Source organism: Mesoplodon mirus (assembly GCF_964341445.2).
Source record: "Mesoplodon mirus genome assembly, chromosome: 2".
NCBI lineage: Eukaryota > Metazoa > Chordata > Mammalia > Artiodactyla > Ziphiidae > Mesoplodon > Mesoplodon mirus.
The window spans coordinates 149141324-149154291 of record NC_138977.1 but is presented as its reverse complement, the minus strand read 5'-3'; the positions used below and the strand labels follow the sequence as shown (position 1 = coordinate 149154291).

At 37.7% G+C, this 12968-nt stretch overlaps 1 protein-coding gene across 1 annotated transcript in view; it reads right to left on the bottom strand.

Moving 5' to 3' along the window:
* The window catches only part of LOC309793195 (bifunctional heparan sulfate N-deacetylase/N-sulfotransferase 4), a gene marked incomplete at both ends in the record, with an annotated part of 248503 nt that overhangs the window by 39054 nt on the left and 196481 nt on the right, over positions 1-12968 (bottom strand). The window lies entirely within an intron of this gene.

Sequence of the window (12968 nt, the reverse complement as noted above, 5' to 3'; positions counted from 1 at the left end):
TTCCACCAGGAGGCCCAGGAGGAGGATCACCACACTAAAAGTTGCAGCTTGTACCCATTCACTTTGGATTTCTTGTGCCAGTAGCCCATCAGGCATGGAAATGAGTTACCATCCTGATAGGGACAATTGACTCTGATCATCATGAGATGAAGAACAGCTATTATACAGGGATAAATATCTTTGGCACTCTAATAATTCACTAGGTTACTTGTTGATACTTCCACACCCAATTTTAATAATTGAGAAAGCAGAGCCACCACAGCCTGATTAGGGTTGGGCTGGGCACCAGATCAGAGTCTACCGCAGTGCACTCCTTGCTTCACAAATTAAGTTATCTTTATCCAGGCACAACCTTCCTCTGTCATAATTCCTAGGGAAATTTACAAGAAAAGAATTAGTGAGACAAACTAGAACTGTTGCTACTGCAGTTGGTCCTGGGACTGTACCTGACCCACAAGGCCAGCCATCTAGACCAGCAGAAATGCTAACCACAGGTGGGGGAAATCCAGAATAGGGGATAGAGGTGGGAGAAACTGTGCACTGGTTTCATCTTTGGAGCCAACTGCAGCAACAAGGCTGCAGTTTCTCCTAATGACCTTCCTCTTATAGGTTTCCCCAGGAATAATGCTCACAACTGTGGAAAAATTGTTCCTGGGTGAATCAGTGCAATGTGAGAAGCAAGTAGAGCTATGTGGGTCAAGGTATGGACAGGGGTGTGTGGCGGAATGAGTGCTCTTTCCTCCACTGAAGGAAAAACCCTATCTCTGGCCAATGCAACACCTTATCCCTATCCCCACCCCACTTCCGCCCCCAGCTGGGGAGATTGAGTATTGCCCTTGGCCAATAGGAGCTACCTGACAGGAAGTTGTGCATCCCCTCCCGACACTCCAGAGGTGGCCCGTGTCCAGTGACTGACTGATACAGGGGTGTAAAAGCCTGACCAGCTAGCTTCAAGGCGAGACAACTTGTGTAATTAGCTCTCTCCCTGCAGATCCAGTCAAGGATCCAGACTTTTCCTAAGACCACATCCATGCTCTGCCTTTTCCTGTTCTACATTTTCCCTTATAAGCTTTTCCTGAAAGCGTTTCCTCAATAAATCATTGAACCAGAGCCCTATCTCAGAATTGATCCCAGTGCATTTTCCATTACCATCTTCCATTGGAAGAAGAACAGAGTGCAATATAAAGAGACCTGTTATGTATGCATTGTGTGAGAATTCGCCTTGCAAAAGTTAGGCTATATATTTTGGATTTCTTGATGAAATCATCTATAGAAACTGTGATAAAGGAGTTAATTACAAGCCAATAAACTCAACATTTCTTATTTTACATAAAAATGAAATTTCATTTTATTTTTACTGGTGTCTCTGTTTTCTGCAATCTTTTATTCAGTGTTCAATCGCCAATCCTCTGTGGTCTAGCTTCAGCTTAACTCTCTAAACATAAGTTTCACTAGAGCACAGAAGGCTAAACTATCTTGTCTCCTTTTCTTCCTTCAGTAACAGAGCATCCCCTTGTTCAGTCTCTGGGTTCTCAGCTACAGACTATATTTCATAGTGTCTCTTGAATTTAGCTTTCTTCCTATGAATCATTTCAGTTTAAGGAAAGGGAGCCAAAAGGACATAAAGTATCTTCTTAAGGATAAAGTCGCTCTCCCTAGATTTTTCCTTTCCTACTTACTGCCAGCTGTAAAATGGCTACAATTGCAGCATGTGCCTTGGACTCAGAGGTGGAAGCCATACATATGTTGAACACCTGCCAACCTGGGTCCCTGGATAATCATGTGGAACAGAGCTGTCTAACTCTTGTAGACTGCTTGCCCATTTTTAGACAGTTGTATGAGGGAGAAATACATTTCTACTTTATTTAGCCACTGTAGTTTTGGACTGTCATCATTATAGCAACATTGCCTATATTCTCACTCAATGTGTTTCAAAGCACTTTGCGAGAAGGTAAAAAAAAAAACTTGTGTCAGAATGTGAATTACTGCACTGCATGCTTCCACAAGAACATCCTGCTACAGGAAAAAGAGAAGGTTCCGGGTGATGCAACCAGCTGCTTAGTGGTATAGATTGTTTATATGTTGACACAAACTTCTTGTCTCATGGCGAATCAGCAACAAATAATTCAAGCCTGTTCAAGGACCACACTTTGAGTAGCACTGCTCTGAATTAACAACTGCCAACACCAACCTAAAGCTTCAGTTCTACTGTATTCACTACTATAGATATACCTGCACCTGAGTCTTTGAATTATTTATCTTTCTGTGCAATGCTCTTATTTTTTCCCCCACAATACAGAGTCAAAATCTTGCCAGTTCTTCTTGCTGAAGCTAAGATCCACCATTAACATTTCCTATTTATTTTGGAGGGGCAGCATAGCCCAGTTCTTAAGAGTGTGAGCTCAGGAGGGAGACTGTCTGTGTCTTAAGGAATTATCCTAAACTCTCTGGACCTCAGATTCCTATAAAAAAATAATGATTGATATTATCTACCTTGCGTATAGGTATATATATGCATAAATATAAATATATTGCATAAATATATTAAATGAGTTAATATATTTAAAATGATTAAATCATGCTCTATAAAAGAAAGTGCTTATTCTGTAATCCCACATTAACTTTTTTTCTTTCCTTTACCTAGATTAGTTAGGCAGTTGGAGCAGCAGAAAGAGATTACTCTTGCTGATGGACTGGTTTCTTGCAGATATCCATGCTGAGAGCTGACTTCCTGGTGCTTGTCAGAAGCACCAGCACCTAAGGTGCCCCTCCTCACAGCCAGATGGCTAGACTTCTGAGATACCCGATAAGGAAATGGCTTGGAGTTTCTTCAGGCAAACCGGAAGCTATGGGCTGTCTTGCCAGATGACCCAAAGACTCCTATATAATCCTAATTCAGTTTATTTCTGGATATCCTTGCTATATGGCTACTGCAACTCTCCAATTCATTGTTTTAGCACTTGTCAGCCTTCAGGGCTCAATTCAAATATCACCCCACATGAGATGTCTTCCCTGATGAGTGGAGCCAAAGCACTTCCTTTCATTCCTGTCTCTCTATAACTGCTTCCTGCCATATTTTCTTCACTGTATTTCAGTACTTGAAATTATTTTATTCAAGGATGTGTTTCTAGTAATGGTATATAATATGAAAACTAATAGTATAGTTGTATCTATAATAATTATATTCTACTAGAATGTAAGTGCTCTGAAGAGAAGACCTCTTGTCTTTTCTTTTAAAAAATAGATTGCATTTATTTGTTTGTTTATTTATTTATTTATTTTTGGCTGCTTTGGGTCTTCATTGCTGCTCACGGGTTTTCTCTAGTTACGGCGATCGGGCTTCTCATTGTGGTGGCTTCTCTTGTTGTGGAACACGGGCTCTAGACACACAGGCTTCAGTAGTTGTGGCACATGGGCTCAGTAGTTGTGGCTCATGGGCTCTAGAGAGCAGGCTCAGTTGTTGTGGTGCACTGGCTCAGTTGCTCCGTGGCATGTGGGATCCTCCTGGATCAGGGCTCAAACCCATGTCCTCTGCATTGGCAGGCGGATTCTTAACCACTGTGCCACCAGGGAAGCCCGACCTCTGCCTTCTTGATTGCTACAATCTAGTACATAAGACATGCTTGATAATGGACTGAAGGATCGATTAACTGCCTTGGGACAGGCACCATAAACATTTAGTAACAAGCATAGGCAGATTTTGATATATGTTTAAAAATTAACATAATATGAACTGTGTAGATATTTTACTACTCAAACATACACCAAAAAATCATTCACAGTTTCCAGTGATGTCCTTCATGGTGGTCCCAGAAGCTAGGTCTTGCCATTTACTCACACCATCACTTTAGAACTTAAAAATTATTTTCCTCATATTATCATTTAACTGCTTCATTTGCAAAGAATTCTGCTTTTCAACTGTATTTTAGATATTAAGCAATAGGAAAGCAGTTTCCATTACCTATTCCTCATATATAACTCAACAAAGAACAATCTCAGAGTAGGTGTTCAGTTCATTTGCTCAAATGGTTTCTTTATGCTCAGCAAAGTGGATGAGCAAACTGATCAATTATTCAGTGCCACTGTTGAAAGTCAAAGCCTTTTGTGAGACCTCTCTTCATTCTGTAGGTTCAACTAGACCAATTTTATTCTTTATTGCAATACACATGTTTTTGCCATTCAAATTTCTGCATACAAAACTGGCAAAATAAAACTCTCACAGGACTTCCCTGGTGGTGCAGTGGTTAAGAATCCACCTGCCAGTGTAGGGGACAGGGGTTCGATCCCTGGTCTGGGAAGATCCCACATGTTATGGAGCAACTAAGCCTGTGCTCCAGAGCTACTGAGCCCTGTGCCACAACTACTGAAGCTCACATGCTCTAGGGCCCACGTGCTGCAACTACTGAAGCCTGTGTGCCTAGATCCCGTGCTCCACAATGAAGAGTAGCTCACACTTGCTGCAACTAGAGAAAGCCCACGTGCAGCAACGAAGGCCCAACACAGCAAAAAAAACCCAAAAACTTTCACAGAAATAGGCAGATTGATAAGATTTGGAAAGAGTTTCCTTTGACTTTAACACACTGAACATGGATAAACACTTGTTTTGGTAGACAAAGACACTAGTTATTTTAGTTGTATTTTCCCAGGAAGTTATATTGATAGGAGTAAACTATCAAATAAAATTACTGGATGCTAAGATGTTATAATACTTGCTGTTCCAAATTTTTTTATTACTAACTATTCAATTTACATTACTTCAGTTTTTCCAGTAGGTATCTTACAATTGGTGGCATTTGTATACGTCAATCTAGGCAGACTTTTTTTTATTAATTAATTAATTAATTTATTTTTGGCTACACTGGGTCTTTGTTGTTGCACAAGGGCTTTCTCTAGTTGCGGTGCGAGGGGGTTACTCTTCATTGTGGTGTGCGGGCTTCTCATTGTGGTGTCTTCTCTTGTTGCAGAGCACAGGCCATAGGCGCGTGGGCTTCAGTAGTTGTGGTGCGTGGGCTCAGTAGTTGTGGCTCACGGGCTCTAGAACTCAGGCTCAATAGTTGTGGCGCACGGGCTTAGTTATTCTGCGGCATGTGGGATCTTCCCGGACCAGAGTTTGAACCCATGTCCCCTGCACTGGCAGGCAGATTCTTAACCACTGCACCACCAGGGAAGCCCCTAGGCAGACTTCTTTTAAAGCTGCATTCCTTCTATTTTATGCATTTTAGGGCTATCCGGGTGCCCATATTTTTTCATTTATGTCTCTTCTTAGCATGTTTTCCCTTGTATCTGTTTAATCACAACTTTAATAACAGGATGTTTGCATTTCCTACTTTATATTCTGAAAATGTTTGTTTAGACTTTTCCTACTCTGACTTTCCTTATATGGTCTGAATAACAGCTAATATAATATCTAAGTTTTATTGATCAGCTTCTATATTCCAGGCACTTGCTTGACATAGGTTATTTCTAATCCTCAAAGCAACCTGGCAAGACAGATATTATTATCCTTTCTTTATAGCTGAGGAAGCTGAGATGCAAGGTGTTTTATTTAGGTCGTGCTGAAGGTGACACAGCACATTTGTTTCAGATTTGAAATCCAAAGCTGGGATTGTCTCTGCAGTTAAATTGTGTGTGTGTGTGTGTGTGTGTGTGTGTGTATGAGACAGGAAGAGAGAGAGAGCGAGGATCCTGCAATGATTATGAAAAAAAAAGATACATTTGCATGCACTTTCATACTTTGCTCCATTGTTGTGATTTTAATTCTAAAGGTCAGAAAGTTATAAAGCAATTATATCCCTATCTGATTGTTCCCCACATATCTGAAACTGTTACACAAAGTAATTTACTGTTTTTAGTATCTAGCATTATAGATATATTGAAACTTTGAAAATATTCTCAGTTAAAACTGCTTTAGGCAGTGTATATGATAACAGTGCCAGTGCAGTGAAAATGCATGTAACTAGCTCTCACACAGGTAAAGGGGATGCAAGTGGTTTTTGTACATGGAATATATGATGAGGTGAGGCAGATTTACTTTTAAGTAGACATCAGCAAAGTGGACAGGAGATTCCCTGAGGTTATGAACCAGACTTAGAAAGGGCAGTAAATTCTGATGACATCATGTTACGTAGAAGGGTATGAGCACTCAGATTTTCCCTCTCTAGGTAAAAATTACAAATTCACAATCAAGCTAAAAACACATACTAAAAAAAAAAAATCACACTACTGACCTTATCCTGAAGTTCATATTTTTATAGAAGACAGGAAGATAACTTTGGTTCTCATTAGATCTGGTTATTCCAACCTACCTGCCTTTTCTCTACTAAGAATCTGCTCTGCTCACTGCTTCTACACATCCTTTCCTGAGAAGAACACCATGGAGTTTTCAGTTAGACTGACTATCCCCTCTCAAGTCATGTACCTTTTCCAGATAATGAGGAGATCTCTAGACCTTAATAGCTGAAACATTAAACACGCCCAGTGCTCATGGTAGAAGGATTATTTTGTTAATTAGAAACATTTCCAGGTTACTGGTTTTCTCTCTATTCCCCCTGCTTGCTTTCTGCTGTTCTGACCTCACTGTTTAATGGAGAATGCTACGAAAGGTGTTTTTGTTTTTCTTTTTAAATTCTTCTGCTTCCTACTATCTGGATGTGTTGTGTTAAATTTTCTTCTGCTTATTAATTTTGGCGAGTACATGTCTTTAAACAAAATTCTTTTCCAAATCTGCATTATACAAGCTGGTGACTTTCAGTTATTTGTCTCTCAATGTCATTTAAGCTTAATACAATCCACGGACACTGATGAGGAATTTTAATAGGTTAGGGATGTGTATTCTCAGTGCTTCAATCAGCAAATCCATATGGAGAAACTCTGAGACACACACCATCCTTACAGAGACTGGACTCTACCTAGACACCATGTAAGCTAGGGAGTCCTTCAGCTCCTTGGAAATGCCTTTCCTTTCTATGTGCGCTGATCCGTAATGAATGCTCTCTCCACAGAACTCCTGTAGCACTTGATAGTCTGATTCACACTGACTTTTCTACCAAAGTACTCTGATTACAGAGGCACATAAATGCCATCCTCTGGGGGTGGAAGTGGGTAAAAGGGGCCTGTGGTTCATGTGTGGATCCGGGGTAATAGTGCCACAAGAGTTGCTTTAAGCACAAACTACCTCTGATTTATCCTAAACCCCTATGCATTCTTCACCATATTACACCACCTTTATTTCAATAAAAGTATACTATTTGTATTTTCCCATGAAATAGTCTCAAAAGCAAAACTGACCCCAGGAGAAGGTGACAAGTTTACTCTGTAGCTTTGAGTATCTTCAAACGGATAACTGCACACTCTCGCATACAATACCTTATATTATTACTTACTGTTATAAGAATATCCTGTCAGGGAATCTGGATAACCAACTCAATGAAAGAAACTGTATTTTTAAACTCTTATTAATAGGTTGGTCTCATATAATGTATTCACTCATAGTATGACATTTTTAGTATGACATTAAAGTTATCAGATGTTTCTGTAGGGCACACACAAAAAATTCAGTTTTTTATTGTTATACTTGGATTAGGTGTTCAAAATGTACTTATTTTATGATGATTTTGATTCATAAAGTATGAAAGTATTATAAAAATTTAAATTTTATTTTATTTTATTTTATGAGCTACCTGCAAGTAGTTTTTCCATGATGAAACCTCAGTAAGTTACTTTTGTGGAGAATTTGACACCTGACAAGATCATATTTGCAACTGATTGATGGGAAAAGGAAAATCCATGACTTATGTCACCATTTCTAGATGTCAGAATGTCTGACAGCATTGTGTAATCAAAACAGTAAAGTGCTTTCTTGTAAATTAAAGAATTAAAATAGTGAGGAATTACCTGAGTAGATGGGAAGCATTCCTGAAAGGTTTAAATACTATTCTGAGTTAAGAAGAGAAATGTAACCACATGGTGATTAGGAAAAACATGTCAGATGATGATAAAGTCTGTACCTCTGCTCTGACTCTGTGAAGTGATAAAAACCGTTCTGGCTATTTCACTGGAAAAGCTAAAAGATGAAAAAATGGAAGTGAAGAATATGAAATTATAGAACTCTTATTTCCCCAGCTGTGGGGGTAATTACTTACATATCAGAGTTCCTTTAATCTCAGCATCTCACCCACAAACAATTTCTAACACTTCTTCTCAGAAGGTCTCACTTTTTTCCACAGCCATGAAACTATTTAGGGCTTCCCTCTCTCATAGTTAGATTATTATCCTAACTTTAGCTCCTCCTGTTCTTACTTGTCATGGAAATAAAAGCTTCTGGTATAATCTTTTTGGCCAACACTTAAAAAAGTTATTTCACTCTCATCTTCAGAACACACAGATAGTTGCTCCTTGTTGCCTATCAAACCCAAATTGCTCTGGTAGTTCTCAAAGCTTTCCTGATTGGTTTGTATGTGTTCCTCGAGGTTATGTCCCATTACATGCCTACTTTTCCCCAGGAAACAAGCGTGCTACTGTTACTGTTCCTTGTGCACACACATCCCTCTGTTTTTGCTTATCCATTCGTGAGGTTTTAATGACAGTAGCTACGGTACTACGCTAGGTTCTAGGTTACAAACATGAATGAATAAACACAGTCTCACTCCTTAAGGATTGCATGAGCTGGTGTATGACAAGCACAAGTGTCTGCAATACCATCAGGTAAGTGCAATAATAGAGTAATAAATAAGGTATAGAGTGGAAAGAGAGGGAAAAATATGAAGACAAATTTTTGATGTCATTTTGTTCATATAACCAGACGCTATTATGGCTTGTAAATTACACGAAGGCAAAGACCTTTCTTTTTATTATGTAGGTACTTCAGAAGCATAGGTTGCAAAAACTCACACTGAATACCCCATCAGATTCTTCAGAAGTCACAAGGTATTCCTGATATTTCATTCTACACAGACAGTCGATGGTAGAAGTAGATTTATTTTTCTAAATGTAAAACTACCATCTTGGTGTGGTTGGGACTACACTGGATTAGAAATAAGGTAACTTGAGCTTTAGTCCTGACTTGTCCCTAATAAGCCACATGACTTAGAACAAGACATTTCACCTCTTTAAATGTCTAAAAGGAGTAAGTTGGTCTAGATATCCTTAACTTCTTCTGCTCTTACAATCTGTTAATTCTCTGCATCAGCATTCCTTCAATAGACACAAACTAATAGAATCTGCAGTGTGTATATCACTATACCTTGTGATATGTTTATGTCACAGATATTCAAATCTCATCATCTCTAAGCTGGAGTTGGATGATTTCACAGCTACAATCAACTAAGGTGCTAACTCCCTAAGGTTAGCACACTATGGCTTTACTTCCTTACTTCTTTAATCCTGGAGACACTGGCCTGGGAAGAGAGAAACTGCAGCTCTTTGACCATAGTTTTGGTCACACAGGCAAGCAGGAATCCACATCACACTTGGCATGTTTATTGATAGTGAGACTCTGGAGTGACTGACTGAAGATTGAGACTGAGCTAACCTGACAGCTTGAGAGCTTAAAAGCATTGATTAGTGAATGTGCAAGAATCTGACCTTCCAACTGCCTCCATGTTGTGGTTTTGGTTTCTATAATAAGAGGTAAAAAAAAAAAAAAAGAGGAAACTTTATTCTTTTATGCTTTGTAGTGATTATTCTACCCAAACAAAAAGGGACCTGAATTAACAGAAACCCTTGAGTATAATTTTAAGAATCTTACACACCAGGGACTATACTGAGGAGGATATACTCTAGGGATAGAGTTCCGTGTGTGTCCTCAGCACATATTCTCATATTAAACAATTCCGAAAGACTGCACTTCCAGTGAAGGGAGCACATACATTCTGCATTGTACTTACCATGCTGTCCATTGACAGATATTCATATTGCACTTTTTAATTAGGCGACAAAGCAGTTTTCACATATATGGTAGTTGGTGCTAATGAAAATTTACATAAGGAACCAAAGGAAATTAAATGGATGCTAAGATTATCATTTTGAACATTTTCTTTTTATTTGTGGTAATAAAAAAGTGTGAATTGAAAATCTAAGGAAAGATAACTTTTTAAAAGTGAGATGCACTAAATAAAAAGGCATGTTTATAAATACAATAAACTACCTGTGACATTTAATTTAGAGAATGTATAGCAATGGCAGAGACACATAATATTAATCGATCCTAACTCTGTAGGCTTGTGATGAATGGACTATAAAACATTTAATTAGTGTTGGTTATGCTTAAATGTTTTTTGTAAAATTAAATTCATGTTGTATAAAGGACACGATGATAATGCCTTTAGCTGTTTTACTTGATGTTATAAATACAAATATGAGAAGAGGAGAAAACCACCAGGGAAAGGAACTCAAAAGTATTATGCACTTTATCTTCACCTGATCATTTGCAGTTTTCTGACACCCTTTATGGTTGGCAAAGTTTATCAGATTTGTTTCAGTAAGTCTACTGTTCTCAAAATCTCATGTATGTGAATAATTCCCTGTTCAACTTAACTGCTATTTCGCTTTCTATTCCTTGTTTTCTTTTTTAAATATATTTGAGAATATATGGCACTTTTGTTAATGGGAAATTTTTGCAACTTTATTTTTCAGTCAAAAGAAACCATATAGAGCTTCCCTGGTGGCACAGTGGTTAACAATCCACCTGCTAATGCGGACGAGAAGGGTTCGAGACCTGGTCTGGGAAGAACCCACATGTCGTGGAACAACTAAGCCCGTGCGCCACAGCTACTGAGCACATGTGTCACAACTACTGAAGCCCACGTGCCTAGAGCCCGTGCTCCGCACAAGAGAAGCCTCCACAGTGAGAAGACCATGCACCACAACAAAGACACAACACAGCCAAAATGAAAGAAAGAAAAAAGAATAAGTAAAATGAGTAAATTTTAAAAAAGAAACCATATAAAGGATGTAATTCATGTGATAAAACAGGAGTCTTTTAGTAAACATTTACTCTTGAGTGTTACCTAAATACTCTTATAATAAGCTGTTTTGATAACAGACATATATATGACAACAACAATAACAAAAATCTGTGAACTCTCTGAAGCCTCTTCTGATTAATTGTATCATTTATTAAGAACTCCCTAGGAATTTATCTCTATGATGTTATTCAAAATTAAAATAGTCACACTCACAAATGTTTTATTTGTGTATGTATATGTTCTCATGTCTTCCAAAGTGACGTAGTTCTCAAGGAATAATTCTACTTTCTCATTCTAATTTTCATTTATACCCCCAATCAACTAGCACAGTATTTCATATTTAACAAGCATTCGATCATCATATTTAAAATCATCATAATGAGAACCTACTGTACGGCACAGGGAACTCTACTCAGTGCTCTGTGGTGACCTAAACGGGAAGGAAATCTAAAAAAGAGTGGATATATGTATATGTATGAATGATTCACTTTGATGTACAGTAAGAAACTAACAAACACAACAATGTAAAGCAACTATACTCCAATAAAAATTAATACAAAACAAATAAAGTAAAATAAAATAAAATAATCATATTAACCAAAACTTATTGGACCTGGAATGTCTTTGATTATATTCATTCCCTAACAAAATGAACAGTGTCTCTGATACCAAAAATATCAACAAATACAATTCTTTATTTTTAAAAAACTCACACCATATTAAGAAATACAAATTCTTCATTAAAAAAAGTATTTTTTTTTTTTATGAAGGAAAAGAAAGAGTAGAGCTTGGGGTCATTGACTCATTTTTTAGATCATCTGTCTTCCACATTTGTTAAGTTGCTTACTTTTTATTGTTACTGTAACCATGAATTATAGATATCTTATAAATAAACATGTGTGAAAAAAGAATTGATTTACTATCAATGATTTATCAATTTTATAAGTATGTGACCACTTCTGAGTAACAACCACTTATGGGAGACAAAGCTTTGCCTTTATGAAATTCAACATCTATGTGGTGTGACTATATACATTACAAGAACTATGTCTTTATCTATTTATTCGTCTACTTAATATATACACCAAACATATAGCTGGTCAAGCTGCTGAATAAATCATCAAAATAAAGTATGACACTGTAGCAGTTTTAAAACACATTTTGAAATATATAGCAGTGAATAAGAATAACAAGGAAATGTTCTGCTGACTTTGAGAGAAAATATTGCATTTTGTTCTTCTTTGCATTCTCAAGAGCAACTAGCCTTGCCTTATATATAGTAGATGCTCAATAAACATATGGCGGATGAATTCCTGACCATATAGATACAGAGGGGCATGTAACATGAATTATGGAATAGAAACACAGGAGAGGGAGAGGGGATGGTAAAAAGTCTGTTTTGCAGTGATTTCTCATTAATGAGGATGCTAGCCCTCTACTGACAACTTAGCAGGAGACCATATGATCTGCTCTCTTCAGCCAGCTTATTGATTGTGTGGGTCAATGTAATCTGATGCATAAAGAACCAAGAAAGTGGAAGGTGGCATTTTCCTAGATAAATGGTAAGAAGCAGCTCGTTTACATTTTCACGCACTGAGGCTCAGTAGCTCCCACATAAAGTTGAATTATTCATAAAAGCAATCCTAAAATGGACAATTCCTCCTTTATTAATAGATATGATCCTAGCAAAAGATTAGATTTTAAAAAATGCACTAAGACATCTTAAAGATAGAATCTGTATGAGCATGAAGTAAAAATTGCTCTTCCCTTTTTTATTTAGACTATCTGTGTTGTACACACACATATCAGGGTCTAGTTCTATGCTCTTAGATTATGGTGGTCCTTGGTTTCTATCTTCCTAGATACCCAATGCCTAACCATTTTACTGCTAGTTAATGCCCACACTAAATGCAAGTCAAAGTGATTAGCTCTGAGAAAAAAACCAACAATAAAACAACATCCTCAATGCAAAACTTCCAAACTGACTGACCAACTATCAAAATC